Below are 17,241 nucleotides of genomic sequence, written 5' to 3'. Positions count from 1 at the left end.
TCTACGGACTGTAGCGTGGAATTTTAGATCCCTTAATAGGGCAAGTAGGTTTGAAAATTTAAAAAGGGAAATGGATAGGTTGAAGTAAGATATAGTGGGCACTAGCGAAGTTCGCTGGTAGGAGGAACAGTACTTCTGGTCAGACGAATACAGTAATACAAACACAAATACAATTGAAGGTAAGGCAGGAGTAGGTTTAAAAATGAATAAGAAAATAGCAGTGTGTGCAGTGCCGGCCGATCGTATGATTCTTTAGGAAAGGTAGATGGACTAGTTCCGCGTTCTGGCCGTAGATGGGCTAATGTGGCCCTTCCAAGCGCCGTGTTCCATCTGCCAATGGTGTCATTTGACGCGGTGTGGAGGCTCATGTGGTCACCGCACCGTTCTCCCAAGCGCAGCCGGTTTCTTGAACTTGGAGACCCTACTCGTAGATCGAGTAGCTCCTCAGGAGGCCTCACGAGGCTTAGTGCACCATGTGCTAGTTCTCTCACGGAGGAAAAGTCCCTGTCAGTGGCGGGAATCGAACCTGGCTCCCCTGCATTGCAGACAGCCGCGCTGACCATTCAGCTACAGAGGCGGAGTACAATGAGGTGACAAAAGTCATGCCACACATCCTAATATCGTGTCGGATCCGCTTTTTCCCAGTGAAGTCGACATGGCATGGAGTCAACTAGTCGTTTGAATCCCTGCAGTACTACAGAGTCATGGTGTCCGGCAGTCCGCAATTGCGAAAGCGTTGCCGGTGCAGGATTTTGGGCAAGAACTGACCTCTCGATTATGTCTCATAAATGTTTGATGAGATTCCTGTCTGACTGTCGGAGTGGTCAACCATTCGCTTGAAATGTCCATAATGTTCTTCAATACAATCACGAACAATTATGGCCTGCTGACATGGCTCACAGTCACGCATAAAAATTCCACCGTTGTTTCGGAACACGAAGTCTATGAATGGCTACAAATGCCCTCCAAGTAGCCGAACTTAGCCATTTCCAGTCAATTTTCGGTTTAATTGGACCAGAGGACTCACTCCATTCCATGCAAACACAGCCCACACTATTACAAAGGCACCACCAGCTTGCACAGTGCCTTGTTGACAATGTGGAGCCATGCGTTCTTGGCGTCTGCGCCACAATCGAACCCCACCACTAGCTCTTATCGAGTGAAATTGGGACTCTTGTGACCAGGTTACAGTTTTCCAGTCGTCAAGTGTCCAAACGATATGATCACGAACCCTGAGGAGGCCTTGCAGGCGATTTCGTGGTATTATTAAAGGCACTTGCGTCGGTCTCTGCTGTCATAGTCCACTGATGCCAAATTTCGCCACACTATCGTGACAGCTACTTTCGTCGTGAGTCCGACATTGATTTCTGCGCTTATTTCGCGCATTGTTGCGTGTCTGTTAGCTCTGACAAACCTACGCAAACGCAGTTACTCTCGGTCGTTAAGTGAAGGCTGTCGGCTATTGCGTTGTCACAAGTAAGAGATAATGCCTGAAATCTGTTATTTTCGGCACACTTTTGACATTATGGATCTCGGAATACTGAATTCCCTAACGATTTCCGAAATGGAATGTCCCATGCGTCTAGCTCCAACTACCATTCCACGTTCAAAGTCTGTTAATTCACATCGTGCGTCCTTAATCACATGATTCACATGAAACACCCGAGTACAAATGAGAAGACTGCCAAAGCACTGTCCTTTTATGCCTTGCGAACGCGATACTACCGCCGTCTGTATATGTGCATATCGATGTCCCAAGAGATTTGTCGTCTCAGTGTATTAGCACAGATCCCTGATATTAAACAGCGTATCTGTACAGTCTGTGTGATGCGGTCCAACAACACGGAGATACGGTGAGCATTACTTTCATAAGGAACTACATTAATAATCATACTGACTCTAGTAAACTTCTTTATCTTCTGAGGGAAATAGTTATACAAAGTGGAATTTGTGAGATTAGGTGAAATATTTGTAAAGCAGTTATCATGAACATTGGCAATTTGTTATTATGGTTAACCTCCCAATCATACATATGAAGTAACATTTATTCAGAAATGAAATTAAATCCCGTCCTTATACAGTTATTACGTTTGGACCAAATATTGCAAGAGAAACCAGTGTAATGAATTCAAACACATACAAGAAAAATTGGAAACTATGTAAAAAGATGATAATCCTGGACTGACATCCTAAAAAACGTACACGTAACTCAACAAATGAAAGAAACAGTTAATTGTATCACCACTGAAACTGCGTAGGTGAGCCAGAGTGATTTCGAAGTCAAAACCAAAGCCTTTCCACAAAAAGTCATAAATTACATAACCGTCATTCTGTTTGAGGAACATCATTTAAACTGCGGGTTGATTGCATAGAATTAGGTATTCTACACAATGGTATAGCCTGCACTTGCAATGTCATTACGTCGATCAAATATAGCGGTGAAACCGGGCAAAGAGATGTACCTCAGGAATGAAAAAAAAAAAAAAAAAAATCCGAGACGGCTCGATCTGATTTATGTAATCAAACGGGAAGAATATGGGTTATTGTTGAAGACAGCAACTCGAATCAACACGCGTAAACGAAATATTACTCTCCACACATTGTTCATTACACGGACCTTAATCCGATTAGGGTACAGGAAATCATTAAAATAATTGTCGTTATTCTTGCAAATTTAAATGGTACATTAATACTAAAAAGCAAGGTAGTTATTCAGTCAAACAAAGATCAATGCTCATGACACATGGTCACTTACTGTGTCAACAAAGGCGAAGTAACAATTCAATTATTAATCACGAAAATTAACTGAACGCTACTCGACGATACTCAACGAAATGAAACAGGTAGTACTCCTGAACATTCTGTGAAATAAATGAAATTTCTTCATAAGAGACAAAAACCTGTCTCCACTATCCGGATGAAAACCTATACCAAGACGTGTTCCAGCGAATATAAAATCTTACCAGAGCGGCGGCAGGATCCAAAGTGCCACTTCAAACAGCTAGCCGAGGCGGTTGCCTCGGCAGCCCTATTTATGAAGGTGGTGCTGGAGGTAAATCTCCTAACATTTGACGAGAAAAAACAGAAAGCGCCGTGATTCGCAAAGAAACATCTCTCCGGGGAAAGCTATCGATATCGGTACTGCACAGCTACTGCACACAAGGAAGTCTCTGCTCCCCACACCGGTAGATTTACACACAAGCATCCACATATTCATACTCAGCAAAGATTATCCGAGAAAATGGAGAGGATATGGGGAGGATGCAGGCTAACACACCAAATAATTATAGTGCAACCAGCGTATTCTCTTACCACGGACGTACAACACACGAAATAACTGCCCGTGCAACCTATACGGGTTAGTTCAGCATATCAAGCAGTAAAAATGAAAGCTGGCTTATACAGCTATCTCTCAAAGGCCGAATAAGGAGGAAACCGACAGTTGCATCGACGCAATACCGCCGCGTGTCTGTTTCACGTGTATCGAGTACTGGTTACTTTAGGAAAGGAAATCACGCAATGACTTACATATTCTATTTCTTACCGAGGATGCAGAAGAAACTTGAGAAGAATAGTTCAGTTGCACGGTCGAAGATATTCTAAATAGGTGGTCTACAACAAGAATGATACTAAAGATAATGTTATAGAAATTGTTATTGAAAGGGCTCAGGAGTACTGCGATAAGGACAAGGGTCAAGCCTGCGACGGAAGTGCGACTTCACCAGCATATTATCCAAAGGATCAGCACTGAATTTAAATAACTTTCGCTCTCAACCTTCAGCTGTACAAGTACACCTTTATTCTCTATTGTTCTCTGTTAAATAACCATCTTTACAAGAAGAGTGTAAAATACAGAAAAAGAAAAAAGCATATGTAATATATACGGACAAAAGGAGAACATATGTGAAGAACACTCTGTACAATGACAAGTAACGGATACATTATGTTAAAATCAACTCTAATCACACGTTAATAAAACTGCTTCGTAAGCTCAAATGAACTGAAATTAATTTGTGAGATACAAAAAATAAGAGTGTATAAGACGTAATCCTTAGCTGCTACAACTGATTATTTCAAACTGAAAAAGGTATACACTGACCAGCCAGAACATTATCACCACCTACCTGGTAGCCAGCATGTCCACCTTTGACACCGATAACAGTTGCTACTCGTCATGGCATGAAAGCAATCGGCCCTTGGTAGGTCGCTGGAAGGAGTTTGTACCATATCTGCACACACAAGTTACCTAATTCCCGTAAATTCCGGGGACGGGTGCAACGGGCTCTGACTCCATGTTCACACACATCCCAGATGTGTTCCATCAGGTTCAAATCTGGCGATCTGGTGCGCCAGCACATCAACTGGAACTCGCCACTGTATTTCTCGAACCACTCCATCACACTCCTAGCCTTGAGACATGGCGCATTATCTTGCTGACAAATGCCACTGTCATCGGGAAACATGATGGTTATAAAGGGGTGTACGTGATCGGCAACCAATGTACGACAATCCTTGGCCAACATGGTGTCTTGTACGAGCTCCACTGGACCCATGGAGGCCCACGTAAATGTGCCCCAAGGCATAATGGAGCTACGACAGCTTGTCTCCATCCCGCAGAATAGTCGTCAAGAAGCTGTTCTACTGGAAGACGACGGATTCGCGCCCTCGCTTTGGCATTATGAGGGAGGTATCGGGATTCATCTGACCAGCCAACGCTCTGCCACAGCGCCAATGTCCAGTTCCGATGGTCACTTGCCCATCTGTCGTGGATCCCGATGTCATGGTGTTAACATTGACACATTCGTGGGTCGTCGGCTGTGGAAGCCCATTGTTAGGAGTGTTTGATTCTCTGTGTTCTCAGACAAACATGTACTCGACCAAGGATTAAAGTCTGATGATATATCCACCACAGTCTGACGCCTGTCCTGCTTTACCAGTCTCCCCAACCTACGACTTCCGACGTCCCTGTAATAAGGGATGGTCACCGAACCCCACGACGTCTGGAAGTAGTTCCACTACGTGTTGAAGAAATCCACCACAGCACTCCTCAAACAGCCGACATGTCGAGCAGTTTCCGATATGCTCATTCCGAGCCTCCGGGCCATCACAATCTACCCTCGGTCAGACTCAAATAGATCGCGCACCCTCCCAGTTCTACACACTTGACTGCATGCTCACTGATACTACATGAACCGTGCGTGTGTCTGACTAGCAGTCATTCCTCGCCAGGTGACGCAGCAATCACCTGGCCGGGTTTATATGGTACTGATATTAGGTCGGTGGTCATAATGTTCTGGCTGACCAGTGTATATATTACAAGCTGAATGTCAAAGACAGTATTGTCAAATAAATAATAACAGTATCTATAGTTCAAAGAGTATGGGCCGTATGTTCTAGTCAAGGTTGGCAGACACCAATTGTGGTGTCACCGCCAGACACCACACTTGCTAGGTGGTAGGCTTTAAATCGGCCGCGGTCCATTAGTATACGCCGGACCCGCGTGTCGCCACTGTCAGTGATAGCAGACCGAGCGCCACCACACGGCAGGTCTAGAGAGACGTACTATCACTCGCCCCAGTTGTACAGCCGACGTTCATAGCAATGGTTCACTGACAATTACGCTCTCATTTGCCGAGACGATAGTTAGCATAGCCTTCAGCTACATTTGCTACGACCTAGCAAGGCGCCATATTCAATTGATATTGAGATTCTATTAATGTATCTTCAAGAGCGATGTTCTACAAATGTGGATTAAAGTTAAGTATTCCAGAAGCTACGTACTTTTCTTTATAGCATTCATTACGTATCCTGTTTCAGACCTCACGCCAGCCTGCGTGAGTTTAAGCGCGTGCCTTTCGGCTTCCTCTCATTGTGTCTAGACTGTCTTGTCTAGACACAACACCAATATTTTTGCCAACAAATATGCCGCCCATAACATCGATATACTTTTGGAAACTCCTTGTGACACTACGTCTAATTATAAATATCGCATGAGAATAAGATAACTGTGTGTGTTTAGACGTACATCATGTGAATAATGTCTACGAAGCAGGTGATAACTTATAGATCGGCCACATGACAGAGAAAACACAACCACAGTTGTTAAATGGTAGAGTACAAAGTAAGTCATCCACACCAACAGACATCTTACTATCATTTACAAACCTGGCATTACTACATTGTTAAAATATGAAGAAAATCTCATATTAGTTTTTCATAGGGACATAATAAAATCGCTATGTTTACATGTATGAATTGTAACGTAAACATTAGGCTTTGTCAGTATAATCGTAGTATACAACTGGGATAAAAATTAATAAAAGTTAAGAGCAATATAGGATCATGAGCCAGTTAGGTTCAGTATATTGGCACATCAATTAACTAACTCATCTTGGTTCCACGGCACATCAATTAACTAACTCATCTCGGTTCCACGGCACATCAAACCTAGACGTCGGGTAGCTCAGTATTGAATTAAGTCACAGAACAGTACATTCTTTCTTCGAACAATTCTCTTTACCGATGAAGCAATCTTTAGGTGTCAATGTGCAGGCAGGCAGAACAGCAGCGGGAGTGGACGTGGACCATGCAACTAGTCCTTACTTCAGTGAAGGAACCTTAACCTGCGATGTCCCTGCCACTTTAACAATGTGGATGTACTGATACCAGCGCGGTATGTGCCAGGTTCACTACTCGCCTAAGACAAGAAAAGCGATCACCCAGCTATATCCTGAACGCTGATTAGAACATGAAGGCAAAGATGAAGCCCGTTCCAATAGGATTCAAAACATCACATTGTCGAAGCGTGTGAAACGTTATCGAGGAAATCTCTTCTGCTTATCCCGAAGTCCTTGTAGCAGCTACTGCAAACGTGTATTGCATTAGAAAGTGAGCATTTGAGAACTCATTCAGATAAAAGGTATTTTATGGTAATACTTACGGTCATTTTCTTTAATGTTTTCCTTGTTATTTATTTGCCTGCTACTGAAACCTGAAAAGAACTTGTGAAATGCGTCAGCTACCAACTTATATTTTTCACACCTGCTAACTCCCGAACGATTTTACTAAGCTACTCTGTGCCCACTAATAGATGAATCTGACAAAAACAGTCTTTGCTCAGTCGAGGTAAGTAGCTACGTTGCTTTCTTCGGGGAGGTGTATATCTCACCCAATGGGAGATCTGCATGGCCTTGGCCGTTCGGTATTTGAATGGGACACAAAGAATCTTGTCTTATTCTTGGTCCGTAGCTTGCCTGATGCTTGTAAACGGAGAAGTGGAATGCCGGTAACAGCTTGAGTTTGTTTTGGTGATACACTACTGGCCATTAAAATTGCTACACCAAGAAGAAATGCAGATAATAAACGGTTATTCATTGGACAAATATATTATACTAGAACTGACATGTGATTACATTTTCACGCAATTTGGGTGCATAGATCCTGAGAAATCAGTACCCAGAACAACCACCTCTGGCCGTAATAACGGCCGTGATACGCCTGGACATTGAATCAAACAGAGCTTGGACGGCGTGTACAGGTACAGCTGCTCATGCAGCTTCAACACGATACTACAGTTCATCAAGAGTAGTGACTGACGTATTGTGACGAGCCAGTTGCTCGGCCACCATTGACCTGTCGTTTTCAATTGGTGAGAGATCTGGAGAATGTGCTGGCCAGGGCAGCAGTAGAACATTCTCTGTATCCAAAAAGGCCCGTACAGGACCTGCAACATGCGGTCGTGCACTATCCTGATGAAATGTAGGGCTTCGCAGGGATCGAACGAAGGGCAGAGCCACGGGTCGTAACACATCTGAAATGTAACGTCCACTGTTCAAAGTGCCATCAATGCGAACAAGAGGTAACCGAGACCTGTAACCAATGGCACCCCATACCATCATGCCGGGTGATACGCCAGTATGGCGATGACGAACACACACTTCCAATGTGCGTTCACCGCGATGTCGCCAAACACGGATGCGACCATCATGATGCTGTAAACAGAACCTGGATTCATACGAAAAAATGACGTTTTGGCATTCGTGTACCCACGTTCGTTGTTGAGTACACCATTGCAAGCGCTCCTGTCTGTGATGCAGCGTCAAGGGTAACCGCAGCCATAGTCTCGGAGATGATAATCCATGCTGCTGCAAACGTCGTCGAACTGTTCGTGCAGATGGTTGTTGCCTTGCAAACGTCCCCATCTGATGACTCAGGGATCGAAACGTGGCTGTACGATCCGTTACAGCCATGTGGATAAGATGCTTGTCATCTCGACTGCTAGTGATACGAGGCCGTTGGGATCCAGCACGGCGTTTCGTATTACCCTTCTGAATCCACCGATGCCATATTCTGCTAACAGTCATTGGATCTCGACTACCGCGAGCAGCAATGTCGCGATAGGGTAAACCGCATTCGCAATAGGCTACAATACGACCTTTATCAAAGTCGGAAACGTGATGGTATGCATTTCACCTCCTTACACGAGGCATCACAACAACGTTTCACTAAGCGTCGCCGGTCAACTGCTGACTGTGTTTGAGAAATCGGTTGGCAACTTTCCTAATGTCAGCACGTTGCAGGTGTCGCCAGCCTTGTGTGAAAGCTCTGAAAAGCTAACCATTTGCATATCACAGCATCTTCTTCCTGTCGGTCAAATTTCGCGTCTGTAGCACGTTATCTTCTTGGTGTAGCAATTTTAATGGCCAGTAGTGTACTTGCAATTTTATTTTCTTCCTTCATTCTCTAGTTAGGACCTACAAAGTAAGAGTAATCCACTGAATACCACAGCTTGACGTTTTACAGTAGTGCAGATAATTCATGTCTGTACTGTGCTGTTATGAGTGACACAATGCGAAACGTTTTGTACTGCAGGGAATCCAGTCTCGATTCAGTTCACCAGAATTCGTTATATAGCAAATCTGAATCATAGGGGAACTATATAACTCCTGCCTTCATTCATGTAACAGTTCGTAGTGTTTTCGTCGGTTTCGTAAATATTTTGTGGGTACAATGTTTGTTCTGCAGTGGTATAGGTTGCCTCATTCTTAGTATAAAATCAAATATGCTCTTCCATGTGCTGTGAGCTGTGTTTTAAGATGAAATAATCAGTAATTCACACATGTCCTCTCCGTACTTCTATACAATCTTTGCGTTTGTTAAACTCACAGCATGCATTTAACGATTCCATTCAGTAGGCGATATGAACTACTTTATAAAGTATGCGATAGTGGTGATTCAACCTTCAGCAAACGTACGTATTAGCTGATAGTTGCTTGCACAGTCAGCAATAATTTGAAGAGTACAAGATTGTTAGGATGGTTTTTGTATGATTCTTTCAGCTGTAGAAAGTAAATTTTCATAGAGCTGCTAATGTTTTACCAGGATCCATTCACCGTTCTTCTGATAGGTTTTCAGTCTCTACATGCAAAAATGACCATTGTGACTAAGGATTCCATAGCACACGCTTCGTCTACAAGTTAATGGCTTATACATTCTGCAAGTCAAGTGATGAGTTTATTTATATAGGCCAATCGATCATTAAGGTGCTTTTAAATATTAATTTAAGCTCATTGATTAGAAGTGTAAGTAGGCTGTTTATGTTTTCTTATTGGCAACGTTACGTAGCGCTCTGTATGAAAATCACTGGCTGTGCTGTGTGCAGTCTGTGGCTAGTTTGCATTGTTGTCTGCCATTGTTGTGTTGGGCAGCTGGATGTGAACAGCGCGTAGCGTTGCACAGTTGGAGGTGAGACGCCAGCGGTGGTGGATGTGGGGAGAGAGATGGCGGAGTTTTGAAATTTGTAAGACTGGATGTCATGAACTGCTATGTATATTATGATTTTTCAACACTTTTAAGGTAATTACATTGTTTGTTCTCTATTAAAATCTTTCATTTGCTAACTATGCCTATCAGTAGTTAGTGCCTTCCGTAGTTTGAATATTCTATTTAGCTGGCAGTAGTGGCGCTCGCTGTATTGCAGTAGTTCGAGTAACGAAGATTTTTTTGAGGTAAGTGATTTGTGAAAGGTATAGGTTAATGTTAGTCAGGGCCATTCTTTTGTAGGGATTTTTGAAAGTCAGATTGCGTTGCGCTAAAAAAATATTGTGTGTCAGTTTAAGCACAGTCACGTACAGTTGTTCTAAGGGGACGTTTCAGAAGATATATATATATATATATATATATATATATATATATATATATATATATATATATATATACACTCCTGGAAATTGAAATAAGAACACCGTGAATTCATTGTCCCAGGAAGGGGAAACTTTATTGACACATTCCTGGGGTCAGATACATCACATGATCACACTGACAGAACCACAGGCACATAGACACAGGCAACAGAGCATGCACAATGTCGGCACTAGTACAGTGTATATCCACCTTTCGCAGCAATGCAGGCTGCTATTCTCCCATGGAGACGATCGTAGAGATGCTGGATGTAGTCCTGTGGAACGGCTTCCCATGCCATTTCCACCTGGCGCCTCAGTTGGACCAGCGTTCGTGCTGGACGTGCAGACCGCGTGAGACGACGCTTCACCCAGTCCCAAACATGCTCAATGGGGGACAGATCCGGAGATCTTGCTGGCCAGGGTAGTTGACTTACACCTTCTAGAGCACGTTGGGTGGCACGGGATACATGCGGACGTGCATTGTCCTGTTGGAACAGCAAGTTCCCTTGCCGGTCTAGGAATGGTAGAACGATAGGTTCGATGACGGTTTGGATGTACCGTGCACTATTCAGTGTCCCCTCGACGATCACCAGTGGTGTACGGCCAGTGCAGGAGATCGCTCCCCACACCATGATGCCGGGTGTTGGCCCTGTGTGCCTCGGTCGTATGCAGTCCTGATTGTGGCGCTCACCTGCACGGCGCCAAACACGCATACGACCATCATTGACACCAAGGCAGAAGCGACTCTCATCGCTGAAGACGACACGTCTCCATTCGTCCCTCCACTCACGCCTGTCGCGACACCACTGGAGGCGGACTGCACGATGTTGGGGCGTGAGCGGAAGACGGCCTAACGGTGTGCGGGACCGTAGCCCAGCTTCATGGAGACGGTTGCGAATGGTCCTCGCCGATACCCCAGGAGCAACAGTGTCCCTAATTTCCTGGGAAGTGGCAGTGCGGTCCCCTACGGCACTGCGTAGGATCCAACGGTCTTGGCGTGCATCCGTGCGTCGCTGCGGTCCGGTCCCAGGTCGACGGGCACGTGCACCTTCCGCCGACCACTGGCGACAACATCGATGTACTGTGGAGACCTCACGCCCCACGTGTTGAGCAATTCGGCGGTACGTCCACCCGGCCTCCCGCATGCCCACTATACGCCCTCGCTCAAAGTCCGTCAACTGCACATACGGTTCACGTCCACGCTGTCGCGGCATGCTACCAGTGTTAAAGACTGCGATGGAGCTCCGTATGCCACGGCAAACTGGCTGACACTGACGGCGGCGGTGCACAAATGCTGCGCAGCTAGCGCCATTCGACGGCCAACACCGCGGTTCCTGGTGTGTCCGCTGTGCCGTGCGTGTGATCATTGCTTGTACAGCCCTCTCGCAGTGTCCGGAGCAAGTATGGTGGGTCTGACACACCGGTGTCAATGTGTTCTTTTTTCCATTTCCAGGAGTGTATATATATGGGGTTGGTTGGTAGCCACATTGGACGCCTCCCCAAGTGGCTGATAGGGGAAACCTTCCTAGATATAGATGGTACTGTAGAAATGAAATACCCAGGGCGCAACAAAAAACACAAACCCAATGGTGTCTGTTCAGCAACTGGCGGCCAGGGGTCAGCGTCTGCACTTCTTGAACTCAAAAATCGAGTCGTATACTTGTGGTCTCAACAGAGATCACCACAAAAACCAAAATTCAACTTTAACGCATGATGGAAAACACGACCACAGAGTCACTACCCCAGACACCATTCGATAATAGACTGGTTTCACATGATCATCGGATTATGGGGGATCAGGGACACCATGCGGAGAAGGATCGGAGCTTCTCAAAGACTTCTTACCCTTTCAAAACGAAACGTAAAAACTTTATTGGTATTGTTAATGTGAACACTCTCACTAAAACAGGCAAATAAAAGGAACTCACTAAAGCAATGAGAAAATTTGACCTGAAAATCACTGCACTGCAAGAGAAAAGATTCATGGATGACGGACACTTGAACACAGAGAATTACAGGATCTACGAGGGTAAACATGCCATAGAAGTAAGAGACTTTCTACCACTTTTCGGAACTGGATTCGCCATACACACTTCTGTACTCGATTCAGTTACTGAATTAACGTCTCCCAATGAAAGAGTCTCCCTGCTTTCAGAAAAATCAGCTAATAAAGCCTACACTTATATCAATGTGCACGCCCCACATATAACCACAATAAAATCGTCCCTGAAACAGTGGACAATTTCTAAGAAACACTAGAAGAAACAACAAATAAAATATCAAGGCACCATGTGAAAATCTTATTAGGCGATTGTAATGAACAGCTAGCCAAGGAAAAAAAAATTCAGAGATACCACTGGCCCCATTACCAAACACAAACGTACCAACAAGAATGGTGAAAAACTAATCGACTTCTGCTGAAACTTCGGACTTAAAATCATGAATGCCCAATTTCAAAAACATGAATACAAGTTAACCACATGGTTATCTCCCAGTCTTATACAGTGCGAATACCAAACTGACTACGTCGCAATTTCTAAGGAAAACATAAAAGAAATTCTAAATGCCAGAACCCGAAAATGTGTCTTTGAATCAGATCATCATCTTCTCCAAATAAAAACAATATTCCAACCCAGCAGAATGCTAAAAAGACCTCTCAAAAGTATTAAACCAGATCCGGAATATCTGAAACTCAACAAAGAAAAAATCATCATGCAAATCAATCACGAAAAATCAACAGACTAGGAGAAATTAACAGAACAAAATTCAGAAATAAATCAAATTAGGGCAACCACCCGGCACCAGGAAACATCGTTGGTAGAACGTAGCCTGCGATCAGGCAGTCGACAACCGAATAACGGCGTGGGAAAAATTTCAGTCACAAAACTGAAGAAAACTGGGAGAACTTTCTTAAAACACAAAAGCAGATCTAAAAAATAATTATGAAAGGAGGACTGGGATATGACAACAGCAGACTCTGCGAAATCCAGCAAAATTTCATCAAAAGTAATACCAGAAATTTCAGTAAGACTTTCAGAGAAAACTTACAGGAATAACAAGCGCCTAGCTTGTGCTTCAAAAAACCCGATGGCTCTTTGTAAACTAACACGAAAAATAACTGCAAAATCTTAGCACAACATTTCAATTCCCTCCTCAATTGCGAACCACCCCCAGAAATACTTCTTTCTCCAGTATTCACACACCCAGACTCACATGCCCCAGATCTCGAAGAAATTATGGAGATAGTCAACCAGCTGAAAAATAACAAAGCACCAGGAGAAGATGCGATCATTGCTGAATTCTGGAAACCGAACGATCCTACACTTATGCAGAAAGAGCGCTAATTCACCCACTACACAGAGAGGGCGAAAAGGCAGACATCATCAACATTTACAGAGGAATTTCCCAGCTCCCAGACGCTTAAAAAATCCTTTCCAAAGCACTTTTAAACAGGACAGAATCCCAAGCAGATCCACTAATTGGTATTACCAGGATGGATTCAGAAGAGGACGATTATGTGCGGAACAGATCTGGTGCTAAAAGACAATATTACAAATGAGGAAACGCAGAAACACAGTAATTACATTCATCGACTTCGGGAAAGCATACAATTCAGTGAACCGTGAAACACTGTTTAAAATTAAGGAAGAATTTCGGATCGACCGAAAGACACGAAAAATCCCAGAAGAGACACTTATAGGAACAACATCTAAAGTGATATTCAAGGGCGATATACCAGAACCCTCCGAAATCAAAAATGGAGTCCCACAGTTGGACAGACCATCCCCAATGCTTTTCAGTATTGTTCTAGAAAAGATCATCAGGGAATAGAAATCTCAGGCATAGGACATCCAAATTGGTATCAAGAAATAGAACTGAAATAAATTCAAGTGCCTAGATTTCGCTGACAATATTGTAATTACCTTCAATAACAAACAGAAGCGATTCACGCAGTGGAAAAACTACATGAAATTCCACAAAAAACCAGACTACAGATATCTTATGAAAAAACCAAATGTGTGGAAAGACAGGCAGAAAGTAAATCACCTTTAATCACAAAACGGGGTAAAATTGCACAAGTCTGCCACTTAAAATACCTCGGAGAAACTATAACGTCCTCAGGCTTAAAACGAATCGCCAATGAATAAAGAACTGCCAAGCTCCAGAAGGGCTACAAGCTAACATGGACGCATTACAAGAAGAAATGTATTTCAACAGAAGCAAAATTAAGGCACTATAGAACAGTGATTCTTCCAGCAGCAATCAACGCAGATGAAATTCATTCAAAAATTAGGGAAACAGAACAGCACGGAAGAAAAATCCTCAGCAATATTTACGGGGCAATCAACAAAACCGGCATTTGGATGAAGCGACCACAAAACGAGCTCTCTATAAAGACCAACACAGTAACAGACGAAATCAGAAAATGCTGAGACAAATTTTATACACATATCTACAGGATGGAAGACTCCAAGAGAACTTCTTAATATTATAACCAAGAGTAAATGCGGCACAGAATGACTGAAAGAAGTCCAGATGGATCTGAAGCAGAGAACCATAAAATATCTCGAAGACCGCACTGAGTGCCGGAATAAAATCACAAGTTGAAGTTTGAGGAAAGAACATCGCGCCAGCATGGTAGGCAATGGACAGAAGAACGGAGGAAGGAGCATTCTGAAAGGACGAAGAGGTTCTGGGAAGCAACGAAGAAAAGTGTTCCGGAGATGAAATTATGAATTCAAGTTCATTCGCTCTCCTAAACGGGAACAATAGTTATAATAATAATATATGTATCAAATCCCTGTTTGAATATCCATGCAGTTTCTATATTCATCATCGTATTGGAGGAACAAGAACGGAATTATTTCCGAAGTTAATTGATGACTCATTCTTGTACCACAAATCCTTTGCTTTCTGGTTGGTGTGTCAGTACAACCACATATAGCACATAAAGGAAGGGTCGATTGTTCCACCATACAAATATAAATGCAACAAACATTCTTTTGAATATTATTTTTCCTGTAAATGAGTTTTTGAACTATTTGGCTCATCGTTAGTTGGGCCACATGAAAGTGACATTTTTTGTTTCCTTGGAGTGATAGTGGTTACTGGCTTGCGGAAATTTGGGCAGTATTGTAGTTAGCATCCACCTTTCAGGTTCCACTTTAATTGCCTAATCGCCGAAAATTAATCACTTTCCACTGTAGATATAAACAGTTACTATCACTATGGTGACGGAAATAAATAAGTAAATTACATATGCTTCATCCGAAAATTAGCCTGAAAATACCGAAAACTAGTTTATGGGAATAAACAAATATTTCAAAACTTGACCGATCGAGGTTTCCTGTGATTGTATTCAATACACAGTCTCAAATTCAGAATAACTTTAATGTGTAAGCTTGATCTGCTTGTTAACAGTTTCAAATTAATCTTTTACCATCTATTTCGAATCTGTAAGCAGAAAACCTTAGCTGGGTCAATCTGGAGCGCACTGTCATCCATCATAGTTTGATTTCTTAGATATTATTTATCAGATGTAATTTTGTAGTCCTTCACAACCGGAAATAACGTCTGTACAGTGTTATTCAGCTGCACCTGCCAATGTAGTTTTGCGCAATCCACAGTATGTCTTACGTTGAAAAACTCGCGCAAGATTCTCATATTCTCCCGCTCGTTACGCATGAACTATTGGTCTAGAGAAAAACCTAACAGGGTCTTTTGTGGGAAATGTAGCTAAATTTTATGTTGGGATACGTTTTCACTGGAGGCCTGGTTTTACAGTTATTCAAGAAAAACATAGAAAAAGCAGAAAACTGACTTTTCAACGCACGTTCACCACCAGGCTCATCCCTCAGTAGTCAGGACTTCTAGTATGCTGTTCGTGGCACTCCCTCCCAAAAGAACTGTAATGGACTAATATTACAATGGTCTGAGCTTTTGTAGAGATGCTGAACGCAGTTGGCACAATACTGTTGACTGCTACATTAATAGTTTTGTAAATGAGACAATTACGTCTGACTATGGATGAGTCTTGGACAGTATTGTGGCTAAAATTGTTAGGGACTGTTAATGACTGATTTCCGAAAATATATGTTATTCAATTTCATGTATGAGTCCAGCGTTTTGTTACATTTTTCTTAACCCCACTCTTCATACTTAAAGATTTGTGTCCACGCAATTTGTATGGATGGGTGAACTGATGATCTTTGGACAGAAGATAAGCAGGTGCATGAATATCAAGAACTCAGATGGTAAGGTAACTTTAAACACACAAGGGGTCTACATCTACATTTACAAGATTGCTCTGCAATTCGCAATTAAATACCTGAAAAAGGGTTCATCGAACCACCTCCAAGCAGTTTCTCTACCGTTCCGCTCGTGAACAGCGCACGGGAGATATGATAATTAAATGTTTCCGTGCCAGCTCTGTTTTCTCGTATTTTCTTACGATGATCATTCCTTCCTATGTGGGTGAGCGATAATAAAATATTTTTACGCTCTGAGTAGAAATCTGGCGATTGAAATTTCACGAGAAGATCCTGCCGCAACGAAAAACGCCATTGTTTTAGTGACTGCCACCCCAGTTGGCCTATCATATCCGCGGCGCTCTCGACAATACAAAACGAGCTGCCCTTCTATGTACTTCTCTGATGTCCTTCGTTGACCCTATCTGATGCGTATCCCACGCCGCACAACAGTACTCCAGAAGATGTCGGACAAGCCTAGTAGTCTCTTCACTAGAAGTGCTGCATTTTCTAAACGTTTTGCCAATAAAACGCAGTCTGTCGTTTGCTTTACCGACAACGTTCTTTTTGTGGTCGTTCACAATTAAGTTATTAGTAATTGTAATCGTTTAGTATTTAGCTGAATTTTTAGGCTTCAGCTTTGTGGTTTGTCGTGTAAGCGGAATTTAGCGGATTCCTTTCAATACTCATTTGGTTGACTTCTCACGGTTAGAGTCAATTGCCACTTTTCATACAATACAAATATTTTGTCTAAATCATTTCGCAATTTTTTATCGTCTCCTGGGTTTATAAGGCTGTGAAAAAAACACATC

Source organism: Schistocerca americana, chromosome 7 (genome assembly GCF_021461395.2).
Source record: "Schistocerca americana isolate TAMUIC-IGC-003095 chromosome 7, iqSchAmer2.1, whole genome shotgun sequence".
In the NCBI taxonomy this organism is placed as follows: domain Eukaryota; kingdom Metazoa; phylum Arthropoda; class Insecta; order Orthoptera; family Acrididae; genus Schistocerca; species Schistocerca americana.
The sequence above is the reverse complement of the archived record's forward strand: the minus strand, read 5'-3'. Positions refer to the sequence as shown.